This window comes from Hemicordylus capensis, chromosome 3 (genome assembly GCF_027244095.1).
Source record: "Hemicordylus capensis ecotype Gifberg chromosome 3, rHemCap1.1.pri, whole genome shotgun sequence".
In the NCBI taxonomy this organism is placed as follows: Eukaryota; Metazoa; Chordata; class Lepidosauria; order Squamata; family Cordylidae; genus Hemicordylus; species Hemicordylus capensis.
In genome coordinates, this window is record NC_069659.1 from 119,655,038 (window position 1) to 119,673,255 (window position 18,218).

The window sequence follows — 18,218 nt, forward strand, 5'->3', positions numbered from 1 at the left end:
CTGATCATTACCAAGTCAGAAGTCTACAGGAATTGATGGAATAGCTACAGAAATATGGCAGGCAACAGAAGACGTATCAGTCAAGGCTCTAACGAAACTATGCCAGCAAATTTGGAGAACGACACAGTGGCCAACAGATTGGAAGAGATCAGTCAACATACCCATACCAAAGAAAGGGCACCTAACAGATTGCACAAACCATCGTACAATATCCTTAATTTCACATGCTAGAAAAATAATGCTCAGGATCATCTACTGCAGATTAGAGCCCTACGTGGAAAGGGAAATGCCAGATGTTCAAGCTGGTTTCATTAAAGGCCAAGGAGCAAGAGACATCATTTCTGATGCATGCTGGATAACTGAGAAAGCCAAAGAATACCAGAAAGAAGTCAATGGGGCGATTCTCACGACCAACAAAAGTCGGGCTAGGAGAGCCTAGCCCGATTTGTGTTGGTCATAAGAACCACTGGGCTCACAGCCGAGCCCGGTGGTTCTTGAGCAGGTAACCCGCTCAAGAACCCCTGCTAAAAAGCAGGTTTGCAGAGCGAGCGCTCCAGCAAACCTGCTTTTTAGGCTCATGAGTAGCTGCGGCGCGGCTACGCACCACGCCTACTCAGGAGTAGACCCCCAGCCAGGAGGTGAAAAGCCACCTCCCGGCTTGGGGGTCTCCCCAGTATGCCCTGCGCACTCGTGCAGGGCATACTGGGGCTTGCAGGGGCCACATGGCCCCCGCTCCCCCCCCACCCACTGGCTCCATCATGGACCCAGCCATCATGTGGGTGGCTGATCTGGCCGCCCAGGGCTCCCTGCTCACTCGTGAGCGGGGAGAGTGGGCTTAGCCTGCTCTTCCCGCTCACCCGTTACAACCGGGTCTCCCTGACCGTGAGACCCGGTCCATTATGTGCTTCATTGAGTACAGAAAAGTCTCAAGTTGTGTTGATGATGTCAAGTTGTGGGATATCCTTAGGAAAATGGGCATTCCAGAACATCTCATTGTTCTCATGAGAAACCTATACACAGGACAGGAAACCATAGTCCAGATGGAACATGGTGAAACAGACTGGTTCCAGATCATGAAAGGAGTAAGAAATGGCTGTATACTTTATTTTTATTTATTCAATTTATATGCTGAAGATATATTGAGGGAAGCTGAATTGGAAGAAGATGAGCATGGTTTTAAAGTTGGAGGAAGAAACATCAATAACTTGTGCTATGCTGATGACACGACTCTGATAGCTGAGAATGTAGATGATTTGCAAGCTCTAGTAATGAAAGTTAAGGCGCACAGGGGAAAAACGGGACTATGACTAAATGTAAAGAAGACTAAACTAATGACAACGGGTACAGCAACCAGCCTCAGAATTGATAATGAAGACCTTGAAGCTTACAACAGCATGTATCGAAACATAAACAAAACCCCAGAGAGGAGATTCTGCAAAATATGAAAGAGCTTCGTAAAGAAATAGATTTATTGGATGCTAAAGGGACTTATAAAAAATGAATTTTACCAAACAGAAATATTTTGAGAAGGATAATAAATGAAACAAATTATTGCAGTACCAACTGAGAAAAGAGCAAGAGAAGAGGACTATTACTTCAATATGGAATGGCAAAGAATTCGTTTTGACTACGGATGAGTATAATTCTCGATTGTAGAAAACTAAAATGCCAAATAAGGATAAGATTAAGCAATATTTAGATAATTCACAAATTAAGAGTTTACAGAGCAGCAACGAGAGATGTTAAACAAACCAATTACAGAGGGAGAGATTAGAGAGGCGATACAGGGACCAAATAAGTCGCCAGGCTCAGATGGATGTTTAGCAATCTACTACAAGACTTTTCAAGATATACTGGTTAAACCAATGACTTAGTTAATGAATGAAATAAGACATTGTCATAGTATACATACCAATAGGGATATACATGGAACTGGCTGGCCCGGATCGATTTGAGGCTGGACCAGCCTTGAACCCAACTGGGCCAGTTTGGTCTGGCATCCTCCTCGTACCCCCCCCCCGGTTCGTTTCAGTCCAGGAGGGGGGTTCACGAGCTTCACTTTGTTAAAAAAATGTAACCTTTACATCCCTTGGGGGAGTTCCTGGAGGTGGCGGGGAGGTCCATGGAGGTTCCCCCTCCCCCCACCGACCTTCCTCATGCCTCACTCGGCCAGTCTGGCTGCTCTTCAGCCAGTTTCCAGCGGCCCAGCAGCCATTATGGAGCCCATGTGCCTGCGCACTTGGTCTCTGCATGGCCTGAAGGCTTAAAACTGGCCAAAGAGCAGCCAAACCAGCTAAGAGGGGCATGAGGAAAGCCAGTGGGGGGAGGGGGAACCTCTGTGGACCCTGCTACCTCCAGGAACTCCCCCCAGGGGAGTAAAGGAACATTTTTATTTATTTATTTCATTACAAAGTGAAGCTAGCAACCCCCCCAAACATTTGGGGTGTGTTCAGTTTGGGGTCAGACCAAACAGGAGGTGGTTCTGTTCGACCCCAAACTGTCAAACTGAACCAGTTTGATGTCAAATATGTTCAATGTCGAACCTGTTTGCACACCCCTACTTACCACATGGCATGAAGCTTATATTACATTGATTCACAAAGAGGGACAAGATCCAACATGTCCTGAATCTTACAGACCCATTTCACTATTGAATGTGGATTATAAACTCTTCACGGCTATTTTGGCGGTAAGAATGAAGCGACTTTTAACAGATATTATACATCCTGATCAGACTGGATTTGTTCCAAAGAGACATATGAAAGATAACTTAAGATATATTTTGAATGATATTGAGAATATCACTGCAGGGGGAAATAATGCAGCGATATTTTCTTGATGCCAAGAAGGCCTTTGGCAATTTGGAATGGCAATTTATGTTAATAGTGCTCAAAAAGATGACCTGTGGGCTAACTTTTATTTCCTGGATTCAGAGTATCTACCAAGAGCAGAAAGCAAAAGTAATAGTGAATGAGGCAATATCCAAAACATGCACTCTAATGAAAGGAACAAGACTGGGGTGCCCACTTTCTCCTTCATTGTTTATTCTGGCTTTAGAACCATCTGCGTGGAAATGGCAAGAAGAAAGAATTTCAGGGATTAAGATGACCAGGCAAGAACATAAAATAAATTTATATGCCGATGATGTGGTACTTAAAATTACCCAACCAAAGGTTTCGCTAGAATGGAGGTTTTGCTAGAACGGAGAAAATTCAGCAGTATGGGAAGGTTTCTGGATATAAACTGAATAACAGCAAGATGCAGATGGTAACATGGAATATTGAAGCTGGAAAGAATTGGAAGAAAAAACAGGATTCCAGCTCATTGTTAAACCAGTGAAATGTTTGGGGATTAATGTAACAGCAGCTCATAAAGATTTATTCAAAAACAACTATTTACTGACATGGAAGAATATACCGGCTGACCTGAATAGATGGAAAAAGTTAAATCTTTAATGGCTGGGAAGGATATCAGTGTTTAAAATGAATGTTTTGTTCTTATTTCATATGTTGTCAATAAGAATTGAAAAGAAGACATTAAATCAGTGGCAAAGACAGTCTTTTATTTGGGCAAATAAAAAATCTAGAGTGAAATTCAAAATCATGCAAGATGCAAGAGAACGTGGAGGACTGGCTATCCCGAATATCCTTACCCATAAAAGCCTTGGGCGTGCGTCCGTGCCGCCCGTGTCTTTTTCGCCCGTTCTGGGCATGCGCGGAGATGGGCGGCCATGTTGGACCCGGCCGCCGGTGGGCGACTGGCCCCGATGGCGGCGGCGGCCGCCACGGGAGACCAGAAGGAGCAGAAGCGGCGGGCAGAGAGTGCGGCCGAGGCGGTGGCGGAGCCGCGGCCTCGGCCAAAGGAGTGCGGGCCAAGGAGGCGGTGGCCGTGGCGGGGCGACTGGCTCCGATGGCGGCGGCCGCCGCCACAAGAAACGGCGGGCGGAGAAAGCGCCCGAGGCGGCGGCGGAGGTGTCGGCCCAAGGAGTGCGCCCGAGGCGGGTGAGGCGGCAGCGGGAACCGCCCCCCCACTAGAGCCCGTTATTACAACGGGCTTACACATACTAGTGAAATTATATTATCATACCAGCTGTTTAATGTGGATTACAGAATGGGTTAAAGCTCCATATGAACTTTCTTTATATATGATGACGGCAAGAATCCTTTATGCTTCCTGTTGGGGGAAAAAATTGATTCTGACTTTAGATGAATGGCATCTCAAACTTGGGAATATGCATCAATGGCCAAAATAACTGCATATATTAAAAATAAATCTGAGGATTTTTTTCTTTCAAGTATGGGAACCATTTATTCAATAGAATATATTGCAGGGATTGGCACCTCATCCCAGATTCAGCTTTTCTCTGTAGAGAAAATTAATTCAGATAGTAAGAATATCATTTTTGTTATCTTTCAGTTATGCAGTCAATAATTTGTAGAGTAGGAGAGGGAGAGACATGTAGGTTGAAGGAATTTATGTCGATGTATATAAACTGTATTGAGAATCTTTGTATTTGCTGGGTTTGATTATCTTGTTTCTTTTTCATTTTATTTATTTCTTTTCTGTTTCTTATTTCCCTCAGTTTATATATTTGTTAAAACAATAAAATAACACACACACACACACACACACATTAAGGTGGATAGCTTCTGCCTCTTAGGACAGACCATCAATAGTAAAGGATTCAGCAGTCAAGAATTACACCAAAGACTAGCACTTAGTAGGGTTGTAATGAAGGCCTTGGAAGGGATATTTAGATGCTGTGACGTGTCTATACCTACAAAGATTAGAATTGTTTGGACAATGATTTTTCGCATAACACTCTATGGATGCATAAGCTGGACTTTGAAGAAGCAAGATAGAAAAAGTATTGATGCTTTTGAACTTTGGTGCTGGAGAAGAATTTTGAGGATACCATGGTCAGCCAGGAAAACAAACCGATCATAGATCATAGAACATATCAATCCAGAATCTTCACTTGAGGCACAAATAATCAGGCTCAAAGTATCATACTTCGGACACATGCAAAGATCCAGCTCTCTTGAGAAGTCTATAATGCTGGGAAAAGTTGAAGGACAGAGAAGAAGATGATGACCAGCAGCAAGGTGGATGGACTCAATTGACCACAATGAATGCACCACTGAGAGACCTTAAAGGCCAAGTTGAAGACAGATCATCCTGGAAAGAATCTATCTATGTGGTCACTAAGAGTCGACACCAACTTGACAGCACTTCAGTCAATCAATCAATCTATCAGTCAATGCTTCCCCTCACTTAGACCGTGAAATGACTTTTTTGCTCAGGTGCACCATTTAAGAGCACAATTAAATGCATGCAACAATTAAATGTTTTCTAAAAGGGTTTATCAAAACAGCTGCCTTGAGTGGCCAAGTTAATTCTGGAGGCAGGTTCTAATTTTTAAAATAATAGCAGATGCCTAATGATGCCAGAATATCTATTTAAAATGTCATGCTTTATATATTTGGGTATGGCTGTCCATTGCAAATGTCTGGTATATGTATTTCTACATGGCCACAATTAGTTCCAGTCATACCGTATAAATAGGCAACATGAACAAAGTCCATTAGGCTGATTTACTGAGTTAATATATATCAGCTGATATGTGGCAATTTTGTTCTTTCCAATGTAGTTTTCCATTTTTAATGGTTCCTACCATTATGCAATAACATGTATGGGCCCACAGCAAAAAATTGCCATATATTCCTAGTGTACATGTGTTTTTTGAGCCTGTGGCATGGTGGAAAAAAAAAACTAAAGTTAGTAACAAAGATAGGAGTCCCTATTCTAACAGGAGTCTAACTTAACAAAAATAGGACTCCCTATTCTATCTGTCTTCATGTGCAAATAAAAAACTAAAGAGACTTTTCATAGCTACGGATATATGTGCCCATGAATGTGAAGAATATATTCACAGTTCATTTTTATAGGCTACAGAGGTCAAGTATATACTTTCTAAAAACTTCACTGAGGCTCCATTTTTAAAACTTATGAATAGAAATAAATGTTTAAGAGACAGTTTTAAACAGATGTAACGGACAAAATTAATATAGATTAGTTTTGGCTTCCTGCCTCTGCTTCTAACACCTTAGAAAAGGAATAACATTCCAGGGAAGAGAGGATTTAATTCTATAAGGTTTGCTAGAAGTTTTAGAAATAATGGTATGTGAGAAAGTATAGAAATGCATCCTGAAAATGCATCTAGAATGCTTGTTTCATAAACAGATAGTGAATTAATTATGCACTCAGAATAAACTGACTAGCATCCAGAGTGATGCTGGTGTGAGACTATGGCCATTTTCGGACATAACAGTTTGTGAGACTGCAAAGGGAGAGGAACTGGTTGTGCAGGCTTCCTCCTTTCCATGAAAGAAAGCCATGGCAGCCAATTGAGTAGGAGAGGGAGGAGCTTCCGACCCTAACTCTAGTTTGTACAACTTGTACAGCTTGCATCAATGGCCAAAATAGCTGCATATATTAAAAATTTGTACAGCTTGTACAAACTGCGGAACACTGTGGCAGAACCCAGACAACATGATGCCGCCTTCAAACCTCAAACCTGTGGCAGCAAAACTCAGAGCAAACTGAAGGTTTAAATTCAGGTTTGGTGTTGAAAACTGACCTGTGGTTTGGTGACAAAACCACGTAGTCATGCATTCAAATGACTGCAATCTTTAACCTCTGGCACATTTTCCTCTGGTTTACCATTATGTCTGAAGGCAGCCTTAGTGGAAACAATTTCTAGCATTTTTACCTCCCCTGCAGCCCCACAAGTCCTTAAACAAAAAACCACTGGTCCTGGAGGTTGATAGGCTGTCAACAACAGCATGAGTTGTGGCACATGTTAATGTGTGGGTCACTACAAAGGGAGGATGAAGAATCTGGAAATCAGGCAGACACACCTTCCACATGTGGAAGCTCAACTTGTCTAGTTTCTGGATTCTCTCTTCTCTTCCTGCAGCCACTGCAGCATGCTGTTGCTGAAGGTCCCTCAACCCTCGGGAATGGCTTTTGGAAAGGCACAGGGAGCTGCAAGGGGTGGAGGCAATACTGCAAATTGCTTCTACTCTTGCTAGCACCGGTGTGGATGCTTGCCATAGGAAATAAGGCTTATGATAGCACTGTGTTGATGTGTGTCCCTAATAATCCAATACAAACCAAATTTATAGCACATAAGAGAGTGTCTTAGAGGAACCCAAATGAGCATTTTTATTTCAAGTCATCTATCTTGTTTCAAGATAGGGACCCTCGAAGTATAAGCAGCATTCCTTAATAACTCATGCGTTCATAGTCTTATCCAAAGCAATTTCATGTACATGGGAATGGAGTCTGGGGTACCCCTTTTTTATCCCTTCTGCTATCATGAAACAAGGTACCAGTCAGTCATCTTATAAGTACCACTCCCTTTAGAACTTATGTGTTTGATACAAACCATAGCATACAGGAAAAACAGTAGTGGACAAATAAATTCAATTTCCAAGAATGGTAATCAAATAACATTGTATGGCTTTCATGTGAAATGCTTAATGTGGCTTGGATGTTGAAATAAATGGAAAATAAGCTCCTTAGAACCACTTTACATAGATCATCTATACTATTAATTCTCCAAGACAGGCCATGTGTGGGGACGTGGTAGAAAGGAGGCGATTGGCTGACAGAGTTTGCAAGCAGAAGCACCTGACTGGGCAGTGGGGATTCCATATGCAGAGAGGGAGAAGGAGCCTGTGAGAGCAGAAGCACCATGGTGATTGGGCAGTGCGGATTCCCTATGCAGATAAGGAGGAGGAGCCTGTGATGGTTAAGGACAGTTGGAATGCAACTGTGACTGGTCGGAAGATGTTCTTGATTGTAGAGGAGAGGAATCTAGATAGATAGATAGACAGATGGATAGATAGATAGCAGGCAGGGGTCTGTAAAAAGATCGGTTGTGAGGGAGGAAGGAGCCCCTTCAGGAGAAGGAGGATGCCGTTGTGTGAATTAAATCAGGAAACAAGATGAACAAAATCTGTTAACAGGGAGAGAGGAAATGAGGGAGGGAGGGAGAGAGAGAGAGAGGAAAAAACATGAAGGGAGGGGGAAGAAAGGTTGGGGAAGAGCGCATGGAGGAGAGAGAAGGAGAAAAAGAAGAGAGGGGAAGAGAGACAGAAGGAAGGGCAAGGGACAAGCCTGAGCCTGTCAGCAGCCTGAGGGGAATCAGCAGCTATGGCAGCACTAGAAGCAAGGAAGGGCCCAGTCAACCACTGCTGCTGTTTGGGGCTACCGAGGCCATTGCCAGAGGGAGGCAGGGAGGCAAGGGATGGGCCCGGGCCCGTCATCAGCCTGAGGGGAATGAGCGGCCATGGTGGTGGCAGCAGTGAGATTGCTGTTCCCGGAGGGAGGAGCAGGAGTGGGGTTCAGGTGAGGGTGGGGAGGTCTCTGGTCATAGGGGGCTGCAGCTTGGCTAATAGGCAGCAGCAATGCTGCAGCCACGACCAAGAAGGGTGAGGGGGATGGAAGCAATGGGATGGAGGAGGAGCAGGAGTGCAGCCCAGGTGAGGGTGGGGAGATCTCTGAGGTGAGGGGAGCAATCAAGTACTAACGCACAGATGCTCTAGAGCTTGCAAGAGTTCCAGCACTGAAGCAGAAGGAAATAATGGTGGCGGTCAGGATGAAGAGGTGGTGGGCCGGCAGGTGAAGCCCCTCCGGCCAGAAGAGGTGAGTGGACGGCAGGCGAAGCCCTGTCGGCCAGGAAGATGAGGCGGTGGTGGGGAGAAATAATGGCAGCGGCGGCGAGGAGGTGGGCAGACGGCAGGCAAAGCCCTACCAGTCGGGAGGAGGAGGTGGGAGGTGGGGGTGGGATGTCCTGGCCCGCCCAATGGGGAGAGCTGCGGGGAGAGAGAGAGAGCGAGAGCCCTGCAGGGGGATGCCATAGGCTCAGTGCACAACTGCACAGATGCTCTGTGCAGGGTCAGCTAGTTTAACATTAATTTACATAACTAACAAAACACGCTTCTTGGATATATCCAAAGTGAAATTATTGAACCTAAAACTTGAGGATGTGATAAAACAAGACAAGAAAAAGTAAATAAAAAGTAAATAAAGTTTAAAAAGTAAATAAAAAGTAAATAAAGTAAATGTTCATAGTGAGAGAATTCCAAATATTAGCTAACAGCAAATGTTTTTAAGGTCTTTGTTTAATGGGTGGCAAAACACTAAAATTCTTGATAAGATTACTCATTTTCTTTGTTGTTTATCTGGATCAGAATCCTGGCTTGCTGGGTGACTGTATTGCTTTGGCATTTTGTGTGACAGAGGAAAAGAAAGAGCCCTCTATACAGCACTGATCTTAAAAATAAACTTTTCATCTCTCAAATATGTGAAAATACAAAGGCACTCTGTTTCAGACTGATGTTCATCACAGCTGCTTAATTATGGGGCATGAAATTAAAAATGAATGGTGTACCCTGGCTACAAGGCCCTTGGGGAAACTGGGTGCACTACTTCACAACAATCCTTTAGGGACCAGTTAAAACCATGTCAGATTTTATTAAATACAATGAATTCCTGGCATGTATGCTGAGGTATGAAGTTGGAATTGAAGGGACGGGACTATAGTAGCATTAGATAGGGATGTGCGAATCGATTCGGATACAAATCAATTTGTACCCAAATCTAGCTGATTCGTGTGATTCGGAGACAAAATGAATCACCCCTGAGGTCCATTGGATAGATTCGGGTACAAATCGAATCGCGGCTGATTCGATACGAATCGATTCAGGTATCGGATCTATCCTATTAATTTCCCCAGATTTCCAGCTTTCATTTTTTTTAAAAGCTAAGCTCTTGCCCTTATAGAAGTGGAGTTATGGAGCAAAATGTGTGGTCACTATTTTTCAAGTGTTCGGATTCTTTGGTGTATAATAACTTTCACTCAGTGAAGCCTTATGAGGATTAATTACACACCTTCATTTCTTCTATTCATTTTGACTGTCTTTTAGACAGTGCCAATTGTCAACTGCCATGTGCCAACTACACCCCACTCCCACCCACAAGGCAGTGAGGTACTACTCAGTTTAAGTTAAGTGCCTAATGGGTAGAGGCTACCACCCAAATTGCAGAGAGATTAGGCAAAGGGCTGGTTTTTGGTGAATTGTTGAAGTTTTCCATAGGAAATCATGTAGGTTTCAGCAGCCCCATAACTGCACTTGGGGGTGCTGGAGTGGCCCAGAGGGAGTGGTGGTGTAGTGAACAGAGGGTTCCAGCCACCCCCATGGGTTTCTAGCCCATGGGGTTCAGGGTTCTGTTGTTTCTGAGGTGTTCTGAGTGTAAATTCTCTGGTAGCAAATGAGATTTTCAATACAAACCATGAATCCACTATCATTTGCTACCATAGAATCTACACTCAGACCACCCCAGAAACAACAGAACTCTGTACCCCATGCGTTAGCAATCCCATGGGAGTGGCTGGCACCCTATGTGCACTACACCACCACTCACTCTGGGCCACCCCAGCGCTCTCCAAGTACACTTATGGGGCTGCTGAAACCTCCATTATACCTTATAGGGAAAAACCTTAAAGATGAGTAAACTTTAACTATTCACCAAAAACCAGCCTTTTGCCCAATCCCTCTGCAATTTGGGTGGTAGCCTCCACCCATTAGGCACTACCACCTCACCACACTCTTCCACCCCAGATCCCACTTTATGCTCCAAATCTGCCTCAAAGACACTAAACCTTCAACTATTCACCAAAAACTAGCCCTTTGCCCAATCCCTCTGCAATTAGAGAGCCAGCGTGGTGTAGTGGTTAGAGTGCTGGACTAGGACCGGGGAGACCGGGTCCTAGTCCTAGGACCAGGGAGACCGGGGAGAACGAGTTCAAATCCCCATTCAGCCAAGAAACTAGCTGGGTGACTCTGGGCCAGTCACTTCTCTCTCAACCTAACCTACTTCACAGGGTTGTTGTGAAAGAGAAACTCTAGTATGTAGTACACCACTCTGGGCTCCTTGGAGGAAGAGCGGGATATAAATGTAATAATAATAATAATAATAATAATTAATAATTGTCCGTATATTCAGTAGCGATATAGCAATGGAGTTTGGACTAGACAAGTGTGCTGCATTAATAATGAACAGAGGAAAAATAACAAAAACAGAAGGAATAGAACTGCCCAATGGAAGCAAGATCAAGAACCTGGAAGAGAAAGAACCTTACAAATACTTGGGCATTCTCCAGGAGGATAACATTGCACACACTGAAGTTAAAAGAAAAATTGGAAGTGAATACATCAGGAGAGTTAGAAAAATCCTCAAGTCCAAACTCAATGGCGGGAACACCATACAAGCCATAAACACCTAGGCTATACCTGTTATCAGATACACTGCGGGAATAATAGACTGGACCCAGGCTGAGCTAGAGACGCTAGATCGTAAGACCAGGAAAATCATGACCATCAATCATGCTCTGCATCCCTGCAGTGATGTCGATAGGCTATATCTCCCTCGCAGCTCAGGTGGAAGAGGAATGCTGCAAGTCCATCAAACAGTAGAGGAGGAGAAAAGAGGCCTTGAAGAATATATCAAGGACAGTGAAGAAGATGCACTTCAAATGGTCAATAATGCGAAACTATTCAACACCAATGAAACAAAGCATGCCCACAAGAAAGAACAAGTCAAGAACCGAGCAGAAAAATGGAAAAATAAAGCACTGCATGGTCAATATTTGCACAATATAAGTGGAAAATCAGACATCAGCAAGACCTGGCAATGGCTTAAGAATGGCAACTTGAAGAAAGAAACAGAGGGTTTAATACTGGCTGCACAAGAACAGGCACTAAGAACAAATGCAATAAGAGCAAAAGTCGAAAAATCCACCACAAACAGCAAGTGCCGCCTTTGTAAAGAAGTAGATGAAACCGTGGACCACCTAATCAGCTGTTATAAAAAGATCGCACAGACTGACTACAAACAAAGGCATGACAAAGTAGCAGGGATGATACACTGGAACATCTGCAAAAAGTACAAGCTACCTGTAGCCAAACATTGGTGGGACCATAAAATTGAAAAAGTTGTAGAAAATGAAGATGTAAAAATATTATGGGACTTCCGACTACAAACAGACAAACATCTGCCGCACAATACACCAGATATAACTGTAGTTGAGAAGAAAGAAAAACAAGTCCAAATAATCGACACAGCAATACCAGGGGATAGCAGAATAGAAGAAAAAGAAATAGAAAAAATCACCAAATATAAAGATCTACAAATTGAAATTGAAAGGCTGTGGCAGAAAAAGACCAAAATAATCCCAGTGGTAATTGGCGCCCTAGGTGCAGTCCCAAAAGACCTTGAAGAGCACCTCAACACCATAGGGGCCACAGAAATCACCATCAGCCAATTACAAAAAGCAGCTTTACTGGGAACAGCCTATATTCTGCGACGATATCTATAACAATTGACAATAAAATTCTGGCATCCCAGGTCCTTGGGAAGGACTCGATGTCTGGATAAAACAAACCAGTCAATAACACCTGTCTGACTGTGTAAACAAGAGATGATGATGATGATGATGATAATAATAATAATAATAATTTGGGTGGTAGCCTCCACCCATTAGGCACTACCACCTCACCACACTCTTCTACCCCAGATCCCACTTTATGCCCCAAATCTGCCTCAAAGACACTAAACCTTCAACAATTCACCAAAAATCAGCCCTTTGTCCAATTCCTCTGCAATTTTGGTGGTAGCCTCCACCCATTAGGCACTTAACTTAAACTAAGTAGTACCTCACTGCCTTGTGGGTGGGAGTGGGGTGTAGTTGGCACATGGCAGTTGACAATTGGCACTGTCTAAAAGACAGTCAAAATGAATAGAAAAAAAGAAGGTGTGTAATTAATCCTCCTAAGGATTCATTGAGTGAAAGTTATTATACACCAAAGAATCCGAACACTTAAAAAATAGTGACCACACATTTTGCTCCATAACTCCACTTCTATAAGGGCTAGAGCTTAGCTTTTTAAAAAAATGAAAGCTGGGAATCTGGGAAAATTAATAGGATGGATCCAAAACCCGAATTGATTCGATTAGGATCAGCCGCGATTTGGATCCGAATTGAATTTGGGGTGATTCGGATGGGTCAGATTCGGATCCAAATCGAATCAGGGCTGTTTTGATTCGGTTACAAATCGAAACACAGAAAATCCGAATTGAACACCCCTAGTGTTAGATCTATCTATCTATCTATCTATCTATCTATCTATCTATCTATCTATTCGATTTCTATACCGCCCTTCCAAAAATGGCTCAGGGCGTTTTACACAGAGAAATAATAAATAAATAAGATGTATCCCTGTCTCCAAAGGGCTCACAACCCAAATAGAAACACAAGATAAACACCAGCAACAGTCTCTGGAGGTACTGTGGATGGATGATCTTGTCTCCTTAATTCTGATCTGTATTTGTTTGCTGTAATTGTTCAGTTTTAACCACTGATGCTTAGTGGGGACATGATGTTTCTGGTACTCCTGTGGCTGCTGCTGCTGTCTTCAAAGTCTTTCCCCGCCCCCCATGTTTGAGAGCACAGATGTGCAAATTTCCTTTGGAGTAAAATGTTTTGGATTGGGGTGTTTGGCAAAGTTTACAAATAAATGTATTGGGGGGTATCTTTTTCTGCAGCTTGTCAGGCTATAAGGTGATCATACAATTCCATGTACCTTTCCATACCACTTTAATTATTTAAAATGAATTACTTTTGCTTTAAGAGAAGATGGCAGGGTACTAGCAGATGATTTGCCAAAGCTATAGCTCTTTGGTTTATTTAACATGGATTACTTGAAAATGTTTAATAAAATCTTTTTCAAAGAACTTTACTTCTTTTGAACTCTGAACAGCTGTTCAAAAAATTCTCTCATTTTCAGCCCGTATGTGGATCCACAGGGTGGTTCCACTGTGAACAAAAAAATAATATTCTAAAAATGCTTGCACAAGAGTTTCCTGAGTGATATAGTTTGGTTTTATACCAGTTGTCATGCTTCTGTTTGTGCAAGAGGTCACACAAGAGCTTTCATAAGTGGAAGGGGATCTAGTATCTCTCTTCCTGTGCAATGCTAATGAAAGGTATAAAACCACGTTCCATCAAAGAAGAGCAGATCCACATGCAGAAGTGCAGTTTTTAATCCAAATCAATTTCCCTAATGAATAAAAAGAGAAAACATAACATTCATATATTAGTAGCAACATAATAAATATGGCAATGTAGGGAAGAACTTTTATGCTTAAAAAAAAAATTGGTGAGGTCTATGACTCTGTGGTTGCCAGGAGTCGACACCAACTTGATGGTGCAACTTTACCTTTCTACGGAGCTAGCTTTGTGTGGATTAATCCCCAAAATCTGTTTTGAAAACTGCAGGCTTTTGCACTGAAGATCCTTTGAAGCCTGCCAGATTTGAAGACCATATAAGTGGCCATCTTTTTAACTCCTCCATATTCTTTAATTTCCTGAGATTCTCATAGCTTGATGATCATTTTAACAACAACAAAATCATTATGCTGTGAGGGAAGAAGTGGTCGTTAAAACCTAACCTCAGGAGGCAATGTGCCATTACCTGCTGAGCTAGCAATGTATGTATGAGCCAACAATGTGTTATGTCAATTCTAATGAATCTCGATTGCAAAAAAGGGGAAAGACACCATATCCCCTGTTGTGCAGCTAAAAATATGTGAATTGTAGCATGAAATATTACACGTTGCTAAGCACTACGTCAAGCTATATTGGAAATGTTCAACTGTCAACAGGGTAATCAGATGAAGATTATGGCTAGGAAAGCCTGATGTCTGGATGATTTGATCTCATTGCCAAATTTGCTGGCTTGTCACCCAAAGAGATTTACCATGGTATGTTGCAGATGGGAATTATGTTGCACTATTTTACTCTCTTTCAGAAAGTGATAGGACGACAGTACTTAATTTGCCCAGACCTTATTTCAAATAATGTTGGCGATAGTCTTTTGATGTCTAAGCAATGTTTTGCAAGGGCTATGGGTGAGAGCACAGACAACAAGAGGCTAAGTGGATCTGGCACACTCTGCACCACCACCTGTTCAATAAGTAGGACTGAGAATGCTTCAGATTTCCATGCATTTGTCACTTCAAATTAGACTCTTGACCTCATTTTTAATTAGTATGTGCTTATACTTATTAATAAGATCACTTGGGTATGGAAGGAGGAATGAGTCACCTCATTAACATTCAGTAACAGGAGTCAAAGAACAAATGAAATCAAGAAAGTTGGTTTGTTTGTGGCCAATGGAAAATGAAGTCTTTTGCAGGTGCATCACTAATTGAGGGCAGGGAATTTGCAATAGAGTCACGAGTTACCAATTAACATTGGATTGCCAATAAATTAGTTGGTGCAAAAGCCCACAAAGTGTACATTTAAACCAAGTTGTTTCTGTTTCAATAAATTAATGAAACTTTGCAAAAAAATCTTATCAGGCTGTGTGTATGTATATCATGATAAAAGCACTCTGACTGAATGTCTACTCAGAAATCAAGAGGTAAATTCCAAAAATGCCCTAGAATGGTAAACTGAAATAATTTTACCAATCTCTGAATAATTTGATATAAAAACAAAGGCACAAAGCGAGGTCATTCACACAATCAAAAACTGTGTTCTACCCAGGTTTGGGAGCTGTGTCTGGTCCCAATTTTTGGTTGTGCGGAAGCAAGGTAAGAGAAAAACCCGTGTAGAAAGGATTGTGTGGAATCAAGGTGGGAGGAAAAGCTACCCAAGTTTTCCTCCTACCTTGCTTCTACACAAACTAAAATTTGGAGCACACACAGACCCAAACTTGGTTAGAACAGTTTTTGATTGTGTGAATGGCCTCGGAATGTTATTGGCTTCTGCTTACAATAAGACATTGAGCACACAGCCTAGCCTATTTTGCTTTAATATGAATTCAGATTAGTCTGTTTGTTCAAATATGAAGCAAAGTAAACTATTATAAGATGACAGTACTCAGATGCCAGCCTCTGTCAAGTCCACAACGGGGATTCAGTCAATGCATCAGAAAGAGAAGGGCACTGTGGGGAGATTAATCAGGCCTACAAAATGTACCCAAGGCATAAATTGGGCCCAGCCCAAGCAAGTTGCACAGATGAAGCCTCATCTCCCTTTCTGGAATCCAGAGTTTGATAAAGGAACCAGACACTTTCATAAAGGAAGGAGTGCAGATTGCTGCTCCTCCATGATATGAACTCATCTCACACAGCCTCTTTTGCCTCATTCCATAGACCTTGTTAATGCCACTCGGCCCCTACAGACTCAGGAAGAGCCAGATCTGACAGCCTCCTGTGTTTCAGTCTTGTCATCTCTGCGTTTAGAAAAACAGCAGTTCACTAACAAAGTAATTAGAGAGGTGGAAGCTGATTGAGTGGCACCTATATGTGGATACATCATGGTCTGGCTTTCTGAGTGAGGAAAAATTGTGGTGATGTGTAATAGTGCGTCCTTATGGCTAACTGGTTTTCTGCCAGAGAAGGGGTCTGGTTGCAGGGATTTCAAAGCCGCTGTTACTGTTCACTTGGAAATTAAGCCCAAAAAATCAGTACTAGAGCTTCAATATGAGGTTGTATATAGTATTTTCATTGTGGTTTTACTAGACCTGTAAAATACTCACTGTGGGACAGTATCACAAGGAACTAATTCATGTAGCTGGTTTCAAAACCAATATACACTTAAGAGTTCGTGGAGCAGTAGACTTGAGAGCAATGAGAGACCCACAGAGCCTTTCGTGTTTAAAAGAGCTCTTTTCTTTCAATGCAAAAATGGGTAACAAGAAACGAAAGCATAATAAGGTCTTCATTGTAAGATCTTAAGCTCAAGACTACCTTTGTGTTGCTTTGAAAACTGCTAAAGGAAAACAAGATTTAAGAACACAAGTTCTATCATCCTGCTTTTCAGTCTTTACTTAAGGCACACAGATGACTTGCTAGGAAGTAACAGATTTATGGCAAAGTTGGACTTCGTTAACTTTAAAATGCTATAGTACATGCATTTTTGGTTGATGAGACACACACTGGCAAAATTCTAACACTGGTGCTCAGTTTGGAAAGGGATGTGGTTTGAGCTTTGTACTTTTTTTCATGGTCAGTCTTGTAATTTTGAGATCTCATGAACCCATGGAAAGGAAATAAGAACCCTGCTGGATTAGACATAGGAAGCTGCCTTATACCAAGTCAGCGCACTGGTCCATCTAGCTCAGTATTGTCTACACAGACTGGCAATAGCTTTTCCAAGGTTACAGGAGTCTCTCCCAGCCCTATCTGGAAATGCTAGGGAAGGAACTTGGACCTTCTGCAATGAAGCAGTGTCTTCTCCAACATTACAAGTAGGAGTCTCTCTAAGCCCTATCTGGCAATACGAGGGACAAAACTTACTGATGTATTTAATTTATTGATTGATCATATTTTTCTCTATGCAGAACTTAGAACCTCCTGCATGCAAGCACACAGGTGCTCTCCCAGAGTGGCCCCATCCGCCAAGGGAAATATCTTACAGTGCTCACATGAAATCCCCCATTCAAATGCAAACCAGGGTGGACCCTGCTTAGCAAAGGGGACAATTCATGCTTGCTACCAAAATGCATGACCAAGGATACATCCAGTCCAACATCCGTTTCCAAACAGGCGTAAACAGAAGAAGACCAAATACCAAAGCAAAGAGAAATTGGAACTCTGTTTAATATACTGTATATATAGCATGGTATGGTTGTATGTGTTAGAGACATAGGGAATGAAAAGACCTACTCTAAATAGTAACTTGCCTTGATTTCTTTTTCTTTTTATATGTGTTTTGAAATGTCTATAAAGGTTAGTATGAAAGACTTAGTGTTAAAATGCATCAATGTATAGATCTGTTATCATGAGGCTCACATCATGTACAACTAGTTTTGTGCAACAATTACCTGTCCAGTACTTGCTTGATGCTTTCTAAATACAGATGCTTCCTAAATAGCATCTGCAGAACACATGCCCAGGATTGGGACTATGCAGAGGTGGTCTTACCCGAGACCAGGCTCTGGTCCGTGACCTCCAAGATCCCGGGGTGAGTGTGTGTGTGTGTGTCAAATGACCAGGAGGGCCTCCTGCCACCACCCTATGCCCTGCTTGGCCACTGCCCTGCCATGCTGAACCACTTTTCCCCCTGTAGTTTGAGCCAT